This window comes from Kogia breviceps, chromosome 5, assembly GCF_026419965.1.
Source record: "Kogia breviceps isolate mKogBre1 chromosome 5, mKogBre1 haplotype 1, whole genome shotgun sequence".
NCBI classification, from domain to species: Eukaryota; Metazoa; Chordata; class Mammalia; order Artiodactyla; family Physeteridae; genus Kogia; species Kogia breviceps.
Genome location: NC_081314.1, coordinates 68,260,577 through 68,281,617, shown reverse-complemented (window position 1 = coordinate 68,281,617; position 21,041 = coordinate 68,260,577). Strand labels below are relative to the sequence as shown.

Here is a 21,041-nt window from a genome sequence, read left to right as displayed (position 1 = left end):
CTGACTTTAGAAGCCAAGCTCTTAACCATGTCAAAAGAGTGGAAAAATGCAGAGAAATTAGAAAAGCTATAGTTAGGCAAGACAAATTATTTACAAAGCATGGTTCCAGTAGTCTCTATCAAGTAGCTAGTTTACCTTTGCAAGGGGTTTGTAATTCTGGTTTTCTCTTGGATATTCACATTGTGAGTTGGAACAATTTTTATTTGGTTTAACACAGACAGCATACTCTATTATACTAAAGTTAATAAGATCTTTCCTAAGAAGGTCAGCTCCTCAACCAAAATGTATTGCCTCCGTCTCTTAAGGAGGTGAATAGGTGGTACCTCTTAGTACCTTATGTCTCTGAAAGGACTAGTAAGACACAAATTTTAAAGTGTAACATTATAAACCTAACATAACAATATTATAAAAATTGGAGAAATAAAGAAAAAATTTCTCTTTCACCCTAACTCAAAAAAGTTTGGTGTACTTCCTTCAATTTTTCCCTTGAAAAATTTTAAACATAACTTGAATTGTGCTGTACTTGCAACTTGGTCTCCTGTTTCTTTTCTCTTACAACTACATCATATATATTTTTCATACTGATCAAACAGATTTCATCACCATCATTTTTAAAAGGCAGCATATATTCTGTCATTTGATTATTAACTGTAGTTACTCTTGTTATTCGTGATAGTTATGTTCTATATAAAGTCACCATGAACAATGAATTAGTAAATACTGAACCATTGCTTCTTGGAGAAATATAGGGTTAGGTTTCTGTGAGCCTCTGGACACAACATTTTCATTAACTGATCAGTACACAACTTTGCTTTATTTGTGTGTCTGTTTAAAGACACTTTATTGATATACATTGTTGATTCATTAACATTGAACTCACAGCCAACAGCACAATAATTCATGCCTAAACGAAGCTGATTTTCTTAGCCTGGGCCTTCATAGGAACTCCAGGCAGCACTTCAACACTATGCTTGGGGGCTCTTTTAAATAGCGAAATCACCAACGAAAAGCACACAAATGCAAAAACCAGGGCACTAAATCGACTTCAAGAAAGACACTTGTTTACAGTATGAGCTCTGAAACAAGCAGGCAGAGACAGTCACCTTATTCCACCTCAGCCGGGAGTGTGTACTTCAGACCACTCACATTTTTCACTGCTCTACACATGCTTGCAAGTGACCTTTGTAAAAGTGCTGCAAGTATTGATTTGGGGGTTAAAAATAAATTTTAGTGAGCAGGTGAGTTCACAAATATGGAATCTGTGAATAATGAGTATCAATTGTATTTCCCTATTACTGAACAGTTAGGCTATTTCTTCCTCTTTCTATGGAAATAATGCTGTGATTAGTTTATGCATAAAACTTCTTCTTTTGGGAGTACTTCCTTAGGAACAGGGCTAGTTACAATTTTGATAGAGCCTGCTTATTGCAGTAGCTCTTGGAGTAGCTCGTGCCAATTCTTCAATACAAAGCGTTGTCATAGGACCAGTAGCACCAGCATCACCTGGGAGCTGATTAGAAATGCTGACAAGATCACCCCAGATTAAGTGAATCAGAATCTGTTTTTTAACAAAACCCTCAGGTGATTCCCATGCACATTAAGATTCTGAGAAGCTCTCCTATAAATCAAGGATTCTCAAACTTTACTATGCATCAGCATCACCTAGCCAGCTTGTTAAAAGAGATGCCTGACTCCACCCCCAGCATTTCTGATTCGGAACATCTGGGGAGGGGCCTGAGACTGTGCATTTCTGACACATTTCCAGGTAATCCTATGCTCCTGGTTTTAAGACCACACTTTGAGAACCACTGCACTAGCTGGTTCATGAGTAGCTCTCCGGCAGGATTAATGTTTTTAACTTGCTAATGCATCTTAATTTTATAGAAGGGAGGGAAAATATAATCAATTTATAGCTCATCAAAGAAAAGAAAAATCCTTCTCACTGTATAGGGCCAGGGTTTGTGGAGGCAGGTAAGCCAGCCAGGATGGTTAGACCTAGTCATGGTTGGTGGGAGGAGGCTAATGTGGATGGGTCAACTGAGAAACAGAAAAAGAAAAAAAAGTTTTTCTCTTCTTATTTAGGCACCTCCTATAAAAGAATCTATAATTTAAGTACCTAGAAAAATTCCAGGTACTTCAATAGTTTTTCATAAACTATATTTTATTAATTACATCCCAAAATAAGAGAATATGGTAAAAAGTGTCAAAGAAATTTCTTTTTTTACTTCGAGTTTCCTGTGGTGAAAAATAATATGTGTACAGCAATGGAAGGATAGGTCCCAAAACAAGGCCCCAAAGCTTAGTGTTTTTAGTCTTTGGCAAATCTTTGGCTATGACTGAGGAATACACTGGAGATTTCTTTTAGAAGATAGAAGACTTGAGACTACAGTTTCCTCACCCTGAATCTTCATGTCCAGCCCAGTCAATTCAAACACATAACTATTCTCCAGCATAAACACATTTTTGGGAACAAGCCATATGCATTTCAGGTAAATCATGATTACCATTTCATATTGCTTATGAGCTTGGCAAAGTTTTAAGGCAGTACAGTCTCCTAGATAGGTACTTCCTTGGAGTGCCTTCCTTTTCCTTAATCTGGGACCCCTTTGCCCCACCCTAATAGTGAGGTTCTCTTGGTCATTCCTCTTTACTTTCCAGGCCTCATCCAAGGCTATAAGAAACTGGGTGGCTAGCAGCTCTTTGTTTTTAAAACCATTCCAAGTCCTGTTAAATAGTTAGTAGGAAAAGGACAAAGACAATCTGTGACAAAAGCAGTTGACACTAACGTTAAAAACATTAATCCTGCTGGAGATCTACTCATGAACCAGCTAATGCAGTGGTTCTCAAAGTGTGGTCCTAGAACCAGGAAATAATTGGTGAGTAATTAGTAAAATGCTTAATCTTACACTCAAAGGTATAAGATTCAGTTAAAAGAAATCCTTATCAATGAAGATAACCTTTTTATCAAAGGGGAGCTGGTGATGGGGAGTGAGAGCTGTTTCAATGTGTTACGGCAGAAGCCCTGAATGGAGAAAAGATCATATAAAGGACTAAGAAAACATAAAGTATTATGTGACTGATTTTCTTTCTCCAAGAAATCTACTCTGGTCTCCAGGTCTCTGAGAACACATAAGGATTAGATTAGGGCCTAGCTTTGATCATTAACACAAGCTGTATAAAGCAAATGTTCAGTTATTTTTGATTAGACAAACAGACGGAAGGGGTTCTGTTCAAAAACAGCCATAAGTAGGAGGGGCAGGATGAGGAGGAAGGAGGGAGAACCTGGCAAAATAGTAAAATTTCTTTTCACATTGGCTCTTGAGCCCCAGCAGCTGCAATATCAGGTGGGTATTTCCCAGGAGTTTTTACGCTTAGCAAAGATTTAAAATGAGTCTGTAATTTAGGTCTAGCAGTGACTGGAAATATCCAAAGGTATGTTGCATCTGTTTCTTCTTAGCATGGATATATATTTGAATTTGTTATGTGAGAGGAAATAATTGGTGAGTAATTAGTAAAATGCTTAATCTCACTTTAATCAAAAGATTATTTTCTCTGGAAAAAGCAATCATGGCTTTGTGTTTTGGTGGGCTTGATCTCACTAATCTCAATTCTCCACGGTTATGCACGCCTGCAGATAGCCTAATGCGTCCCATTAAAGGCAGGAGGGAGAGCTACTAGAAATGCAGGCACAGTGCCTTAGGGGTAATAAGAAGCCTCGGAGGGCTTGTTTGGTAAATTGAGCCCTCTTTAGTTATAGCAACTGTGACAGCCCTCTTTAGGACACTAAGAGTCTGTTTCAGTTTGGGTCTCAGATCCATTCTCTTTGGTTTAAGGTGAAAACTGCTGGCCTGGCTGCCACCTGCCTGGGCAGGTGAGCCATCAGCACAGCCACGGTCTCCCTGGGCTCTGCCTCCCTTTTTCTCCTTCACCTTTCTCCACTCCTTTGTCTTTGGCTACTTCCTAAGCCATTCACTTTTTTAAAAAATTTATTTTTATTTTTGGCTGTGTTGGGTCTTTGTTTCTGCGCGCGGGTTTTCTCTAGTTGCGGCGAGTGGGGGCTACTCTTCGTTGTGGTGCGCAGGCTTCTCATTGCAGTGGTTTCTCTTGTTGCAGAGCACAGGCTCTAGAGCACAGGCTCAGTAGTTGTGGCGCATGGGCTTAGTTGCTCCACAGCATGTGGGATCTTCGCGGACCAGGGCTCGAACCCATGTCCCCTGCATTGGCAGGTGGATTCTTAACCACTGTGCCACCAGGGAAGCCCCAAGTTTTGCTTCTTAAGAGCACTAATAAAAGTCAGATTAAGGAAAAGGCTACAAAACACAACCAGCCTGAGGTTATTAGATTATCTGTTGCCACATGCCCTATTAGCCCAGACCACCAAATCATTAGTCTAATGGAAGCTTTCTCTTAACTACAAAGAACAATGGCCAAGACAACTTCCTCATAGGGAGGAAAATCTGAAAGTGATTTAACCTTTCTATGTTGCACCCAGATATCTCCACCTGAAACAATTCTGATGCTTTCTCCTCCTCCACTGTAGCAGCATCCCATGGGGCTTAAACTTCTATAAAAGTACTATGAAAAAATTGGAATAAAGGTAGATTAACCAGATTGTCTTACAAACTGTCACTTGCCTATCTGATGTAGGTAATAACCAGATTTTAAGAATCCTAACAATGTTAGGGTTAGAAAGGACATTTGAGATCACTAAGAACAATTTCTTCATCTCATATATTAAAACCAAAGCTGAGGGAAAATTTCAAAAAGTTGACAGAATTAGAATCTTGCCAAGGATGATCTGTAACTGCTACACAGGCCCTTATAGTCTTAGTACAATTCTTCTTCCATTGCATCATTGTCTCCTACAGCAGGTAAATAGAAAACATGTTGATTTTATCCATTTTAATATAAGTAACCTTTTAGATAAAGAAAGAAGGCAGGTGAATGGTTGCATAACAGATGCTCATTATTAAAAACTTTACTATACACCAAGGGTTCAATTCGCCCTCTGTTCAAGGAGGTGCATGAGAATCTCCCGCTAAAGTGTAAAAAACAAAAGGAGTCTGCAGTATTCCCTACACTGATGGTTCTCTGCCCATTTCATCTGAATGCTAGAACACATCCTCCTTGTTAACTATCCCTCACCATGCAGTGATTCTCAGTTGTGACATTATGGAAGGACACAGCCCCTTACCCCCACCATACATAAACACACATACTTAGAAGGATCTATCCGAATAGGGCAGCAAGCAAAGTTTGAAAAAGTTTCCCAAGCACCATCCCTGCCCTGGCCTCCATCCAGTGGACAAATCACTAATCAAAAAAAAATAAAAAAGTACTCATCCAGTAAACAAACGTTTATGAAGTGTCTACTCTGTGCCACAAACAGGGTATAAAGTGCTTAACAAGAGTTAACACTAAATACTCACTCTGAGTTTTAGTACTTAGAAGCTGCTGTCTTTATATACCCAAAGTGCCTGGCATGGTCAGCCACCATCCCCTCAGTTTGATGGTTCCTTAATCTCCTTGAGGAATCTATATCTGCACATAAACCAAATGATGAAAAGGTTCCTTTTTGATTTTACTCCACCCCTACTCTCTGTTCCCCTCCTACCTTTATTTTTCTCCTTAACATTTATCAGTCTAAACATAATTTACTTATTCTTTGTTTGTCAGCCCCAATAAAATAAGCCTTCAAGAGAGCAAGAATTTTTTTCTATTTTTTCTCTTGGTGGGTCCCCAGTACCTAGAACATATAGTAAATGCTCAATAAATATTTGTTGATTAAATGAATACCAACACTTCTATACCTGCCAAGTCTATTTGATACATCCTCGCTTCTACCCTGGTCTCCCCACCATTCCCTTCAATCATTCTCCCATGTCCAGTATATTGGCCTCTGTCCTCTTAGGATTTTTCCTGTCAGCTACATCTAGGCAAAGTACAGCCAGCCTGGGTGCCATGATTAGCTAACACATGATGATTTTCATTCACCTCACCCTCTTATCTTCCACTGCACCTGCTGCACCAACACTTAACCCTATATTACTCCCATTGTCCAACTTATCTTACTGTTTGTCCAGTCCAGAGCATCACTAGAGAAGATTTAGATTCATGCTAGACTGGACCAGTCTCAATTCATGGTAGGACTCAATGCTCAAAATTCATGGTATACAGAAGAAAGAGAATGGTATTAAGAATTAGAGCTGGGGGGACTACCCTTGTGGTGCAGTGGTTAAGAATCCGCCTGCCAATGCAGGGGACACGGGTTCGAGCCCTGGTCTGGGAAGATAGCACATGCTGCGGAGCAACTAAGCCCATGCGCCACAGCTGCTGAGCCTGCGCTCTAGAGCCTGCGTGCCACAACTACTGAAGCCCGTGCGCCTAGAGCCCGTGCTCCGCAACAAGAGAAGCCACTGCATCATGAGAAGCCCGCGCACCGCAACGAAGAGTAGCCCCCGCTCGCCGCAACTAGAGAAAGACCGCTCGCAGCAACGAAGACCCAAACACAGCCAAAAATTGAATAAAATTAGAAGAAAAAAAAGGGGGAGCATTAATTTAAAAAAAAAAGAATTAGAGCTGGGTTTAAAAATTGCGTATATGGGCTTCCCTGGTGGCGCAGTGGTTGAGAATCCGCCTGCCGATGCGGGGGACGTGGGTTCGTGCCCCGGTCCGGGAAGATCCCACATGCCGCGGAGCGGCTGGGCCCGTGAGCCGTGGCCGCTGAGCCTGCGCGTCCGGAGCCTGTGCTCCGCGACGGGAGAGGCCACAACAGTGAGAGGCCCGCGTACCACAAAAAAAAAAAAAAAAAAAAAAAAAATTGCATATAATGTACACTACCTGGTGTCTTTGGCTGAGTCAGCAACCTTTCTGAGGCTGTTTTCTTATCTGTAAAATGGGAGTCGTAGTACTCACTTCATATCTTGAGGATTTATTTGAAATGAAATAATGTACGTGAAAGCTCCTAGCAGATTTACAGGCATGTAGAAGTTGCTTAATAAATGTTAGCTCCTTCTCTTCCTTTAATTTAACATATTTCACTAACCTCTGATGATGCCCTCACTCTTTGAAAATGACTAACATCTACTTAGCAAGAAAATCAATGCTTTCTGGTATGAATCTTAATTTTCTTCTTTTCTCTCCTTTCCATATCATAATTCTATGTCTTCACGCATCCTGTCTCCTGATTCAGAAATTATGTCCCTCTTCTTTGTAAGGCTAACCCTCTATCCATACCAATAGTTTTCATCCCTGGCTGCACATTAGAATCATCTGCGGAGCTTTTTAAAAATGCAGATGTCTGGCCCCCACCACAGACCAATTAAATATGAATCTCTGGAGGCAGGAGCATGGCATCAATATTTTTTTAAAGTTTCCTGGTAGTGTGCCAAGACAAGTCAGTGGGGGAAAGAACAATCTTTTCAACAAATATTGCTGGAACTAGATATCTTCATTCAAAAGAATGAAGTTGAACCCTTCCTTATACCATTGACAAAAATTAACTCAAAATGGATCATAGACTGAAATGTAATAGCTAAAATTTTAAAATTCTTACAAGAAAACATAAGAGTAAATCTTCATAACCTTGGGTTAGGCAAAGCCTTCGTGTATATGACACCAAAAGCACAAGCAACAATGACAAAAAATAGATAAACTGAACTTCATCGAAATTAAAACATTTGGTGCTGCAAACAATATCATCAAGAAAGTGAAAAAGACAACCCACAGATCAACAACAAAAAAAATCACAAACCATATACCTGATAAAGAACTTGTATCCAGAATATATAAAGGACTCTTAAACTCAATAATAAAAAGATGAATAACCTACTTTTTTAAATGAGCAAAGGATCTGAATAGATATTTCTCCAAAACCACAATGAAATTCCACTCTAAACTCGTTAAGATAGTTCTTACCAGAAAGATGGATAATAATAGTTGTTGATGAAGATGTGGAGAAAATGAAACCCTCATGCATTGCTAGTGGGAATGCAAAATGGTGCAGCTGCTTTGGAAAATGGTTATTGGAAAAGTCTGAAACTATTAAACAAATAGTTATCATATGACCTAGCAATTTCATTCCTAGGTATATACCCAAAAGAAAACATATGTTTACACAAAACTTGTACACAAATGTACATAGAAGTATTATTCATACAGCAGCCAAAAAGTGGAAAAAACCAAAATGTCCATCAACCAATGAATGGATAAGTAGCATGTGGTATAGCTATTCAATGGAATATTATTCGGTGATAAAAAGGAATGAAGCACTGATACATGCTACAACATGGATAAACTGAAAACCTTGTACTAAGTGAAAAAAGCTACAGTTGCCCCTCAAACAACATGAGTTTGAACTGTGCAGGTCCACATATACTCAGATTTCTTTCAGTAGTAACTACCACAGTACTATACAGTCTGTGGTTGACTGAATCTAAGGATGTGGAAGAATTGCAGATACAGAGGGATGAGTATAAATTACACTCAGATTAACACCCACACACACATTGTTCAAGGGTCAACTGTAGTCACAAAAGACCATACACTGTATAATTTCATTTATAAGAAGTGGTCAGAATAGGCAAGTCTATGTGTAGAGAAAGTAGATTAGTGGTTGTCTAGGGCTGAGAGTTGAGGGGCAATGAGGAGTGACTGCTAATAGGTATGGGGTTTCTTTTTGCAATGATGAAAATGTTCTAAAATTGATTGTGGTGATGGTTGAACAACTCTATGAACATACGAAAAACCACTGGCTAGGAAAGAGAGACAGAAAGTTCCCCAGGTAATTCTAATCTTAATGTCTATTTACAGAAACCAATATCTGAACCACAACACTCAAAGTGTATATGGTATTTTACCTTCTAGATTCCTTAAGGGTAAAGATGGCATCTTCTAATTCTTTCTTTTAAATTTTAATCAAAATTGTAAAAGTCAGGCTGCCACCTGGCAGAACTGATCATCTTGGCTATCTTGATTCATTTAAACTCCCCAAGCAATTAATTCAGCTATAGCACATAGAGAGATGGTAAGCAGACAGTGCAAACCAAACTGACCGGTTCTGCCATTCAAAGTATGGTTGTTTCACCATATAACAGTGGATGTGGCCGCTGGCCCTTAGGAACTATTCTTTTGACAGCTCCCCAGGACACAGCTCTGGTTTGACTGACTTTGTTTACTAAATAAATTAATTCCTACTTCTGGAGTAGCTTCAATTTTTAAACAGAAAGCCATCTATTGACAGTCACTGATACACAGGATTTTATTGTTTGATATTAAACAATTAAGAGTTATTGTTTTTTTCCCTACAAGTACACCATACATGAAAATAAATATAATCTAGAATACAGCCACTAGGAGTGGAGAGAGGGGGAGATTCTATATCCACTCTGTGCCTTAAAGGGATAGCTTTACTTTAATAAAACCAAAGGGCAAACTATATTTCTTTCATGGAAATTAAGCTCTCTTTGGCAAAATGTATATAAAAGAGTCTGATGAACATTTCCTAAGATGAGTTTAATTATGGAAACACAGTTTTTAAAAAATCATAAGGATTCAGTCTTTTGTTCTAGCAGTGACCTAGTAGACTTTAATAATTTAAAGTAACTTAGAAATTGCTACTTTCAATAGAGGCTCTGAAGGTACATACACAAAAACCGCTGAAATAAGTCTAGGTGTTTACAAATATAGGGAATTTTGTCATTTATTCAACCCAGCAGATTAAAAAATAGCAAAATATGATACCACAGTTATCTGAGCATAAGACAAAATCTGGTTTACAATTAGGCAGAAGTTTTCCCTTCTATAACTCTAGTGAGTTCAAATGTACTCAGAAAAACAAAATGAATGAGGGCAATGTCAGATGAGAAATAAAAAGAAAATTCTAAATCCTCAGGTATTTTTGAAATGAAATGAGTTTACAGTTGGAAGATTCATTAATAAGGATAATTCAAAAGGTATCATTAGAGCCATAATTTAGAAGCCTTGTTTCATGAGATTATAATCTGAAAATCTCAAAACTAAGAATTGATTATACAAGGTAAACAAGACAAGGCTAAATGATAAAAAATAACGACATTTTGTGTTCTCTCTCACTGGAAAGAACAACCGGGTACATGCTGCTGCTAGACTATAAACTGCTCTAAGTGAGGCAGTTGGAAAATGCTATTAGATTATATGGGTTGAGGAGCTGCCCCAGGGGTAGAACATGTCACAATGTCACATCCCTCTTCTTTACTACCACAACTTTCACCAGAATCAACCAGAGCCTTGGAAAACAAATTCAGTCACAAAGACTAACTTTCTGTTAAAACTCCAAGCAAACTATCAAACCAACTTAATACCTGGAACATATCAGAAGTTTTCCGTGTTCCCCAGACACAGTGGAATAAACGATTTTCAGTTGGAAGTTCATCTTAGAAAAATGCTCATGCGCATTTCTAGGCATATAATTATGGGATATACTAAGAAACCACTTCTTAGTTTTCATTAGGGGATATTTAACAAATCAGAATTTAAGGATAATTCCCCTTTTGCCTCTGGTGCAGGCTTTAGGTTTTTGAAAACGTAAATAAAATGTACAGAGTGACATAAAGAGCTATAAATATGTATACATATACGACTACAGCTCCCATAATAAAAGCTTTTGGAAAAAAAGAAAAAGATTGAAGTGGTATTCATCTTCCTCAAACTGCAATCCCAAGATATTGACTGTTATACAATTATGAAACAAAGGCAAGGTGAAGGGTGAGAAACAACAGAAAGGACGGCAGAAAGGAAGACAAGTGCTCATCAGGCTAGAACCTGCTCTGTCTAACTGGCCCGGCTTTCTCCAGCACCTTTCTGGTACCAGTTCTGGGCTTCTCCTATAATACAATTCACATCATCGCTCAGAGAGATGAATCTCCCTTTAAAGAAAGCCAAGCCAGCATCCAGAGGTAACGTGCAGAACCGTAAATGAAAAATGTCCACGTCTAGCAGGCAGACAAGCAAAGGAAAACCAGCTGTCAGTTTCAGAGGCTCATAGCTGTAACGGGGTTTCAGGTTTCTCTTTGCTTCTGTCTGTCTCTCTCATCGTGTCTCCTTCAATAATATCAGTTTTCTAATCACCTCAAATCACAAATACATTCTCCATCTGTCCTTGTGAAATAAATGCTGATGAAACAGAAAAACAGTGCGATACTCACAACAATGAAGAATTCCTACACATGCCGTTCCATTTTCTTGCTTTAAAAAGATGTAAGGTTAATTTTAAAAGCCTTGCAGAATTAGAAAAATAAGGGGGAGGGGGATTCTACCCACACAATCCTCCCGCCCACCGCAAAGGAGCCCGAAGGCTTGCTGACGTCACAGATTCATGAATGGATGTAAATTGGGCTGGTTTAGGATTCCGCACAGACTTCGCTGTGGTGTGTGCTGTGAAAAAGAAAGGGAGGGTCCAGATCAGCCCTGGCCAATAGACTTCAGGCAGTCATGGCCTGCCTTCTTTCAGAAGGAATCTGGTCACAGAATAAACAGAGCCCACCAATCAGGGGCGTCTGCCACTGCCTTAGGACAGACTGGCAGCCTGAAGAGGGAGGGAGGGAGGGAGGGAGGGTGTGTGTGTGTGTGTGTGTGTGTGTGTGTGTGTGTGTGTGCAAGCGCTGCAATAGTCATGAAAACATTATTATTACTACTGAATGTGTGTGTGTGTGTGTGTGTGTGTGTGTGTGTGTGTGTGTGTGTGTGTGTGCAAGCGCTGCAATAGTCATGAAAACATTATTATTACTACTGAATGAGGGAATCAGAATTTTGGTGAAATCAGTGCATGCATATAGAAGATATCACCATCTTTTATTCATTAGAGCTATTTTCTTTAACCCTTTTCTTGCTGTTCAACAATGTGCCTGATATGATGTGATAAAAACAGATCTAAGTCAGAGAAAGAGTTTCTAAAACTGATGCCCAATAGACAAGTATGCCCTGCACACCAAGACTTGTAAAAGCAAAATAGTAGAGAAATAATAATGGGAATAAGAACCTAGCGATTAAGGAAATAGATAAGAAAATATTACATAACTGTAATTGTTTGGTAGAACAATATCACCTCGCTGACATTTGCGATGAATCAAAAGTGGGTGTGAAAGAGTAATTTACTGCTACATTTAAATAAGGTAGGACATTTCCTCATTGGTTTATTAAACTTCTGACATTCAATTAAGATGCAGCTCCAAAAGAGCTGTTAATGTTTCTTCGAGCTAATTTTTGTTTTAGTAAGATGTCTTATTACTAATAACAAAAACGGCTATAATTAAATTCACCCAAAGAGCTCATGATATTAAAAAAATTTTTCTTATTTAAAAAATTTTAACAGTTTTATTGAGGTGTAATTGCTATACAAAGAACTACTATATTTAATGTGTACAATTTGATAAGCTTGGAACTATGCAAATACCCACGATACCATAATCACAGTCAAGGTAGTAGAAATATCTGACATTTCTCAGAGTTCCTCGTGTTCCTTTGGGTTTTTTGTTATTGCTGATATTGTTGTTAGTTTTTGTGGCAAGAACATTTAACATGAGACCTACTCTCACCAAATTTTGAAATGCACAATAAAATACGGTATTGTTAGCTATAGGCACTATATTGTACAGCAGACCTCTAGAACTTATTCATCTAGTATAACTGAAACTTTATACCCATTGAATAACAAGTCCCCATTTCCCTCTCCCCTCAGGTCCTGGAAACCACTATTGTATTCTCTGCTTTCATGAGTTTGACTATTTTGGATAACTTGTATAAGTGGAATCAAGCAGTATTTGTCTTTTTTTTTTTTTTTTTTTTTTTTGTGGTACACGGGCCTCTCACTGTTGTGGCCTCTCCCGTTGCGGAGCACAGGCTCTGGACACGCAGGCTCAGCAACCATGGCTCACGAGCCCAGCTGCTCCGCTGCATGTGGGGTCTTCCCGGACCGGGGCATGAACCCGTTTCCGCTGCATTGGCAGGTGGATTCTCAACCACTGTGCCACCAGGGAGGCCCATACTTGTCTTTTTTGTGACTGGCTTATTTTACTTAGCATAATGTCCTCCAGGTTCATCCATGTTGTCGCAAACGGCAGAATTTCCTTTTTAAAGGCTGAATAATATTCCATTGTACATACAGTATATACATTTTCTTTATCCATTCATCTGTCAATAGACATTTGGGTTGTTTCCATATGTTAGCTACTGTGAATAGTGCTGCAATAAATATGGGAGTGCAGATATCTCCTTGAGATCCTGATTTCAATTCTTTTGGATATATACCCAGAAGTGAGATTGCTGGATCCTATGGTAGTTCCATTTTTAATTTTATGAGAAATCTACATACTGTTTTTCAGAGCTGCTGTATTATTTTACATTCCCTAAAAAAGTGTACAAGGGTTCCAATTTCTCCACAAACTTCCCAACACTTGTTATTTTTTAAAAAATAATAAACCATTCTAAGAGGTGTGAGGTGATATCTCATTGTGGTTTTGATTTGCATTTCCCTGATAATTAATGATGGTGGGCACCTTTTCATATACCTATTGGCCATTTGTATGTCTTCTTTGGAGAACTGTCTGTTCAAGTCCCTTACTCATTCTTGACATCAGTCTTGGCAATAATTTCTTGAAATGACACCAAAAGCAGAGGCAACAAAAGCAAAAATAGACAAGTGGGACTATATCAAACTAAAAAGCTTCAGTCAACAGAATGACAAGGCAACCTACAGAGTAGAAGAAAATATTTGTAAACCAGATATATTGTCTGATAATGGGTTAATTTCCAAAAAAATACAAGGAACTCATACAACTCAGTAGCAAAACCAAAACAAAACAACCCCCCCAAAAAAACTTGTGACATTGTTTACTCTTTTTTTTTTTTTAGCTTAGTATCGTCAACAAAATTTAAAAATTTTTTATTGGAGTATAGTTGATTTACAATGTTGTGTTAGAGGGCTTCCCTGGTGGCGCAGTGGTTGAGAATCCGCCTGCCGATGCAGGGGTCACGGGTTCATGCCCTGGTCCGGGAAGATCCCACATGCCGCGGAGCAACTAAGCCCGTGAGCCATGGCCGCTAGGCCTGCGCGTCCGGAGCCTGTGCTCCGCAACGGGAGAGGCCACAGCAGTGAGAGGCCCGCATACCGCAAAAAAAAAAAAAAAAAAAAAAAAAAAAATGTTGTGTTAGTTTCTGCTGTACAGCAAAGTGAATCAGTTATACATATACATATATCCACTCTTTATTTTAGATTCTTTTCTCATATAGGTCATTACAGAGTATTGAGAAGAGTTCATTTTTTATTCTTCATTATAAATTTTTTCAAAGTTACACAGAAGTGGAGATTAATATAATTTATTGCCCTGTATCCCATCATTTCACTTCACAATTACCAATACTTTACTAATACTGATCATAACTTTTTTGAACTTGGGGAATGACCTTAAATCCTTGAAACTGGAACAATGGTGGTTAATATAAGGCCTTGGTTATAAGGTGTCCAGTGACCAAGAACATTCTGAACAGATATCTGCTCTATCTCTCAATCAGATTATTTGTACAGCTGAGAGAAGGAGAGTGGTTGCCTGTTTCTATGTGGTTATAAAGGGTTCAAACCTGACCCTAGTAAGTACTGCTCACTGCTTAACCCACTTGGGGGAAAAAAACAAACTACTTCCCAGGACTATTTTATACACAGGAAAGATGTTCAGTATATTATTCTATATATTCAAGCAATAAAATATCACTGGCAAACAACATATTCAACAAATTTCTCTAAAGGAGCTTATTGTGGTATGTCACTATGGAAAAGACAGACCAAAGAAATTTACCCATGTGAGATGGGTGTGCTCAAGACCAATGTAGTACTGGTACATTCCTAGTAGGCCTGAGTGCACCACACTAATCTATATCAATCAATATGTCCATGTACCAGGATTATTGTAGAACCCACAAATGGAAAGAAGATGAATATACATCTCTGTTTCCTTCAACAGCAATCAAAGCCAACCAGGATACACTGGAAGAATTGGATTTATTAAAAAAAGTAAAGAACAAACAAACAGAACAAACACTTCCAAACAATACAGACTAACTAATACAGGCAACCTCTTTGTGGAACATGTCAATGAGATGGCCAAATCTGTTACAGAAGCTAACATGTTGCCTGTAAGATTTGAGAGCAACATCACTACTCAATCAAGGATCAGGGTAGCTCTCTGAAGCAATTCAACAAAACAGAATATATAAATGGTTCTAATAACAACCATCTAAGATATTGGTTTAATATGTAATCTGGCAAATAAAAATTAGCTGGCTCTACAAACTTGCCATTTTAGTAAGATGAACTTAGTCTGGGTTAGCATTCCTCCCTAGAGCACAGAAATACCAACTGGGCCAACAAAAACTTCTCTATGTCAAACATCGTGGGAAATCATCGGGAAGATAAGTTGTATCCCCAAATTACAGAAATTGCACAGGTTATTCTTCAAGGAGGCCAATGTTGTTTTAGGGACAGAATTTGGAAGGTAGGGAAAGGGGGCCATGAAAAATGTACATCCTAGTGCAATACTTCCTGAGAACTTCTTGTGATGATAGGAATGTTCTATAATTTGCACTGTCTCATACATCAGCATTTGAAATGTGGCTAGTATGACTGAGGAACTGAATTTTAAATTTTATTTAATTTAAATTGAAAAATAAACAGTCACATGTGGCTACTGAATGGGACATTGCACCTCTAGAGATATTAAGCCAAGTCCCACAGTCACAAGTAATTTTTTATTTCAGCACATGGGCATACTAAGTGTGGAGCACTACAAAGCCATTATCAAGGTGAGTAAGCTCTTTAGAGAACCAAATGAACCTCTTCAAATTTCAGTAAAGACTAGAAGATGACTGGTCTCCTTTCCCAAGAAGATATTCAAAACTCATTATTAGGAAAAAATTTAAGAATAGAAGTTAAGGTACAATTATTCTGGCATAAAAATATGAGCTATTCCAGAGTTGGTTTTTTTCTTGAGAAGAAAAAAATATGTTTTTTTTAAAGGAAAATGACTCAGTTAAGCCAGAACCTAAGAGAAGTTAAAGTATTATGACCCAGTGACAATTTTTATCATAAACACCAAGAAAAAGAAAGAGTATGATGACCTCAGTGCTAATGCATGAAGATTCAGATTTCCTTCACAGGCACCAATGTGGTTAGAAGCTAGTAAAGAGATCTGGGTTCAAATCCTGACTCTGTTATTTATTAGTTGAGTAAGTTCAGGTAAACCTGAGTGTCAGTTTCTCATTATTAGAAGGAGGATGAAATGTACAGTGTGGGGAATATAGTCATTAATAATGTAACATCTTTGCATGGTGACAAAGGTGGTCAAAAGGTACGAACTTCCAGTTATATGATAAAAAGGTACTAAGGATGTAATGTACAACATGATTAATATAATTAACACTGCTGTATGTTATAGATGAAAGTTAAGAGAGTAAATCCTAAGAGATCTCATCACAGGGGAAAAATGTTTTTTCTTTTGTATGTTTATAAGATGATAGATATTAACTAAACTTATGTGGTAGTCATTTCATAATGTATGTAAGTCAAATCATTATGTTGTACACCTTAAATTCATACAGTGTTGCATGTCAATTATATCTCAATAAAACTGGAAGAGAAAAAATAAAGTGGGGATGATAGGCTATGCCTATTACGTGAAAGTTAAGTAAAATAGCACATGTAAAGACTTCAGTACAGGGACTTCCCTGGTGGCGCAGTGGTTAAGAATCTGTGTGCCAATGCAGGGGACATGGGTTCGATCCCTGGTCCGGGAAGATCGCACATGCCGCGGAGTAACTAAGCCCGCGCGCCACTACTGAGCCTGCGTCCTAGAGCCTGCGAGCCGCAACTACTGAAGCACACGCACCTAGAGCCTGTGCTCCACAATAAGATAAGCCACCGTGATGAGAAGCCCGCGCACCGCAACGAAGAGTAGCCCCCGCTCAGCTCGCCGCAACTAGAGAAAGCCCACGCACAGCAACGAAGACCCAGCACAGCCCCCCCCACCAAAAAAAGACTTAAGCACAGTACCTGCATATAGAAGATACTCAGAAAATGATACTGATAGCTGTTTTTGTTTCATTGTTGTTGTTAGAATAAACAAAATAAAGATTCTTTATTGTGCTTATGATAAAGCTTGAACAGATCTTTGCAGGAAATTTAAAAAATATGTATTAGTGACACATCTTCCAAAGAAAAGCTCACCCAAATCATTTTCCTTTGGTAGGTTGAGGAATACTTTCTGAGGTTCTGAAGGTGAGTGGGGGAAAACCCTGAGGAAGTTAAGCGAGGTAACCAGAAATTCTCTTTATCAAAAAAAAGCTAAATTTTCCTATATAAAGATGTAGTTTCATGAACTAATATAAAAAACAATCTAATAGGTGAGAACACTAGTCAGAATTCTCCACTTCCGTATCAGAACATTAACCCTAACTTTCCCTGTTTCCAAAGTATATGGTTCCTCAAACAACAATTCCTTTTTTTTTTTTTTTTTTTCCCCTTCACTTCAACTATGATAGATTGTGACTAAGGCTCTGAGCAGGTCTTTCTAATCTGGAGAGTCCCAGGTCACATCCCCTACCTCCTCATTCTTTTTATTTTTATTTTTTTAATTTTTAAAATTTATTTTTATTTTTTATTCAGACAACAATTTCAATATTCACATTTCAATATTCAAAGGCCTTGGCAGACTATTACTTGAACTTTGTTGTTGTTGTTGCTGTCCAGCTCCCAGGAAATGTGTATATGAGAAAGTGATTAAGAACAATCTAAGGAAAAACATTCTCATAAATATTACTAAAATCTGTCCTTGCATCAAAGGAGATACAGAGATAATCAGAAATCTACATGCTACCTAAATATCATTAGCTTAGTACTACTTAGCAGAATAACTATCATTGAGCTACACTTCTATGTTATGGTTTTCCTTTTATTGTAAGGGACAGCCATATTGCTTTTACGTTGTCCATTATCTTGCATGATGTCTCACACGTAATAATTCACACGAGGAGTTCGTTTTAGAACTCAATACCAGGGACCTCCCTGGTGGTGCAGGGGTTAAGAATCCACCTGCCAATGCAGAGGACATGGGTTTGAGCCCTGGTCCGGGAAGATCCCACAAGCTGCGGAGCAACTAAGCCTGTGTGCCACAACTACTGAGCCTGCGTGTCACAACTACTGAAGCCCACACGCCTAGAGCCCATGCTCTGCAACAAGAGAAGCCACTGCAATGAGAAGCCTGAGCACCACACGAAGAGTAGCCTCTGCTTACCACAACTAGAGAAAGCCTGCACGGAGCAACAAAGACCGAACGCAGCCAAAAAATAAATAAATTAATTAATTTTTTAAAAAAAGATTCTCATACTAAGTGAAGTAAGCCAGACAGAGAAAGACAAATATCATATGAAATCTCTTATATGTAGAATCTAAAAAAAAAAAAAAAAAAAAAGATACAAATGAACTTATACGTAAAACAGAAACAAACCCCACAGACATAGAAAACAAACTTATGGTTACCAAAGGGAAAAGGGGGGGGGGCCTGAAACTAACACAACATTGTAAATCAACTATACTTCAATAAAAATTAAAAAAAATAAAGTCAGTGACTTTTATCAATTTGTACTATATATCAACTATTATGCTAAGGGCCCCATATAAATACCTCAATTAATGCAATTTGAGTAGGTATTTTGTTCCCTGTTTTAAGATTTGGAATGTGAGACACAGAAAAGCTAAATAATTTGAAATCACAAAGCCAGTTTAAAAAAAAAAGGGCAGCAGTTTCCAGAACCTATACTCTCATTATACTAGTCTGTTTGTAAGAGAAAAATAACTTGACTGGGAGTCTCAAATAAAAAGCATCCAAACAACTGGATATGTTTTCAGAGGAATATGCATAACCATCCATTTTAAAAGTTATGCTACAGCAATTATTGAAGAAGTCCATTTTAAGGGTATGATCCACAGGCCTGTAAATAATCCATGGCCTGGCAGCCTGATCTGTGATAGTGGTAAGAGCAATAATAGGCAAATGAAAAGCAAGCGGTTAGAATTTATTTCATAAAATGAATTGTTCAGGACCACCCAGGCAGACTATATGCACAGAGCCCTAGGAAAAGAGGCACCCGAAATATTTATTTTTGATGGACTCAGATATTTGACATATTTGTTTTAAAGAATCAAAGTTGTTGTTGTTGGGAAAATAAGAATTTAACAGATCTCATATATACATATATATATGTATATGATCTAAAATATGACACAAATAAACCTACCTACAAAACAGAACAGACTCACAGATATAGAGAACAGACCTATGGCTGCCAAGGGGGAGGGGGTGGGAGAGAGATGGATTGGGAGGTTGGGGTCAGCAGATGCAAACTATTATATACAGGATGGATAAACAACGAGATCCTACTGTTTAGCACAGGGAACTATATTCAACATCCCATGATAAGTCATAATGGAAAAGAATATGAAAAAGAATATATATAATATATATATACCCAAATCACTTTGCTGTATAGCAGAAATTAATGCAACATTGTAAATCAACTATATTTCAATAAAAAATTAATTTAGTAGGTCATGACTATCATTTTAAAAATCAGATAAAGTAGAACAGAAAATAGTATATCCCATGTGGTGAAGTTAAGTATATTGTTTCAAGAAACTTGTTGTATGTGTGTAATGGGACACTATAAAAGCTATGCTTCCCACTGTGAGTTGTGGTACAAAAACTTTAAAAATCACTATTCAATGATATATACATATAATACATATCTGTTTCTTGTTATTTTTTTTATGTCCCATATTATATACCATGGCTTTTGTGCTAAAATATCTTCTCTATATAGTTGTGCTCTCTCAGAAGTTTGGATATCTAATTTCCAAAAATAATAATTGGGAACAAATCTGGTCCTAGACATTCTTTGTAAAAAATCTTGTCCTTCACTTTACAATTTACAGAGTATTTTAAAATAGGATATATGTTAGTCTCATTTTATATGTGAGAAAATTAAGGTTCAAGAAGATGGGCTCATCTAATCCAGCTCTATCTAAACTCTGTAACCTACTGACATACTTTTAAATTCTATCCATTACCTCTTGTCCCTCCCCTATTAAAGATCTGTCTATGATCATTCAATGACTAAAATTTAAAATGAGTTTAAAAAGTGAAAATGCAAAGATGCAAAGGCCAGTTTGTAGTATCAAGGAGCTTTGCTAAGATGAATAACAACACAAAATGGTGAAAGTGCTAAGTTAGGCAGGAATGCTTTACTTGAGGTTGGAGAACAATACCAGAAGGAAGTTAACTAACATTTGGGGGTGGGAATATTCTTCCATGCATGGGACTTTTCTACATAATGCAAAATGTTTAGCAACCTACCCCCCTCCCCCATGCCTGTAACAGCCCTAGTCTTAGCCATAGCTAAAAAAATCACCCATGTTATTTGTCTCTGTAGGCACTAGGGGATTGGGCCTCACCCAGTTTGAGGCCTACAGGTTAGGCTACAGAGTGGTGCTCTCTGCTCCCCTCTGTTGATGTAGAAACGTAAGATCAAGCCCTTAGCTGAAAAAAAATGTGTCCTGTCCCTTGGAGAAAAATGTCCCAAGAACAGCCTGGTGTTGAGGCTCAGTGAGAGCTCTGGGAATGTGGGGTGAGGCTGAGTAAAGGTTGGGAGCCACTCTTCCTGGTCCAGACTATAGCCAGTATTTGCCATTTGCTTGTCTTTAGCAAGTTGGCATGTTTGTAAAGGGAATAAAGGCTTGTCTTATACAAACACACCTTGTCCTTACGCTGCAGTTTGCCCAGGGCTTGAACCAAGCCTTCTTCTCTTTCTGATAGAATGATCATTTTGAGCTGGGTGGTTACAGTCAGTTATAAAAGTAGGTAAACTTGAAGGTGGAAGATTTGAGGAAACTGGATATGAGCAAATACGACAATTCTTCCAAGGTAGTTCTTATCAAATGTAAAACTGGTAAGGCACACACC

General features: G+C 38.2%; 1 protein-coding gene across 2 annotated transcripts in view; it reads right to left on the bottom strand.

The window, feature by feature from the left end:
- The window catches only part of MAP3K13 (mitogen-activated protein kinase kinase kinase 13), a 170,278-nt gene that overhangs the window by 81,129 nt on the left and 68,108 nt on the right, over positions 1–21,041 (bottom strand). Inside the window, exon 1 of one of the 2 annotated variants that reach the window (XM_067034161.1) lies at positions 11,184–11,407. The exons of the other annotated variant lie outside the window; for it this stretch is intronic. The gene's annotated coding sequence lies outside the window, so the exon portion shown is untranslated. Of the gene's footprint in view, positions 1–11,183; positions 11,408–21,041 lie in introns of those variants that run through there. 2 annotated transcript variants of the gene reach the window in all.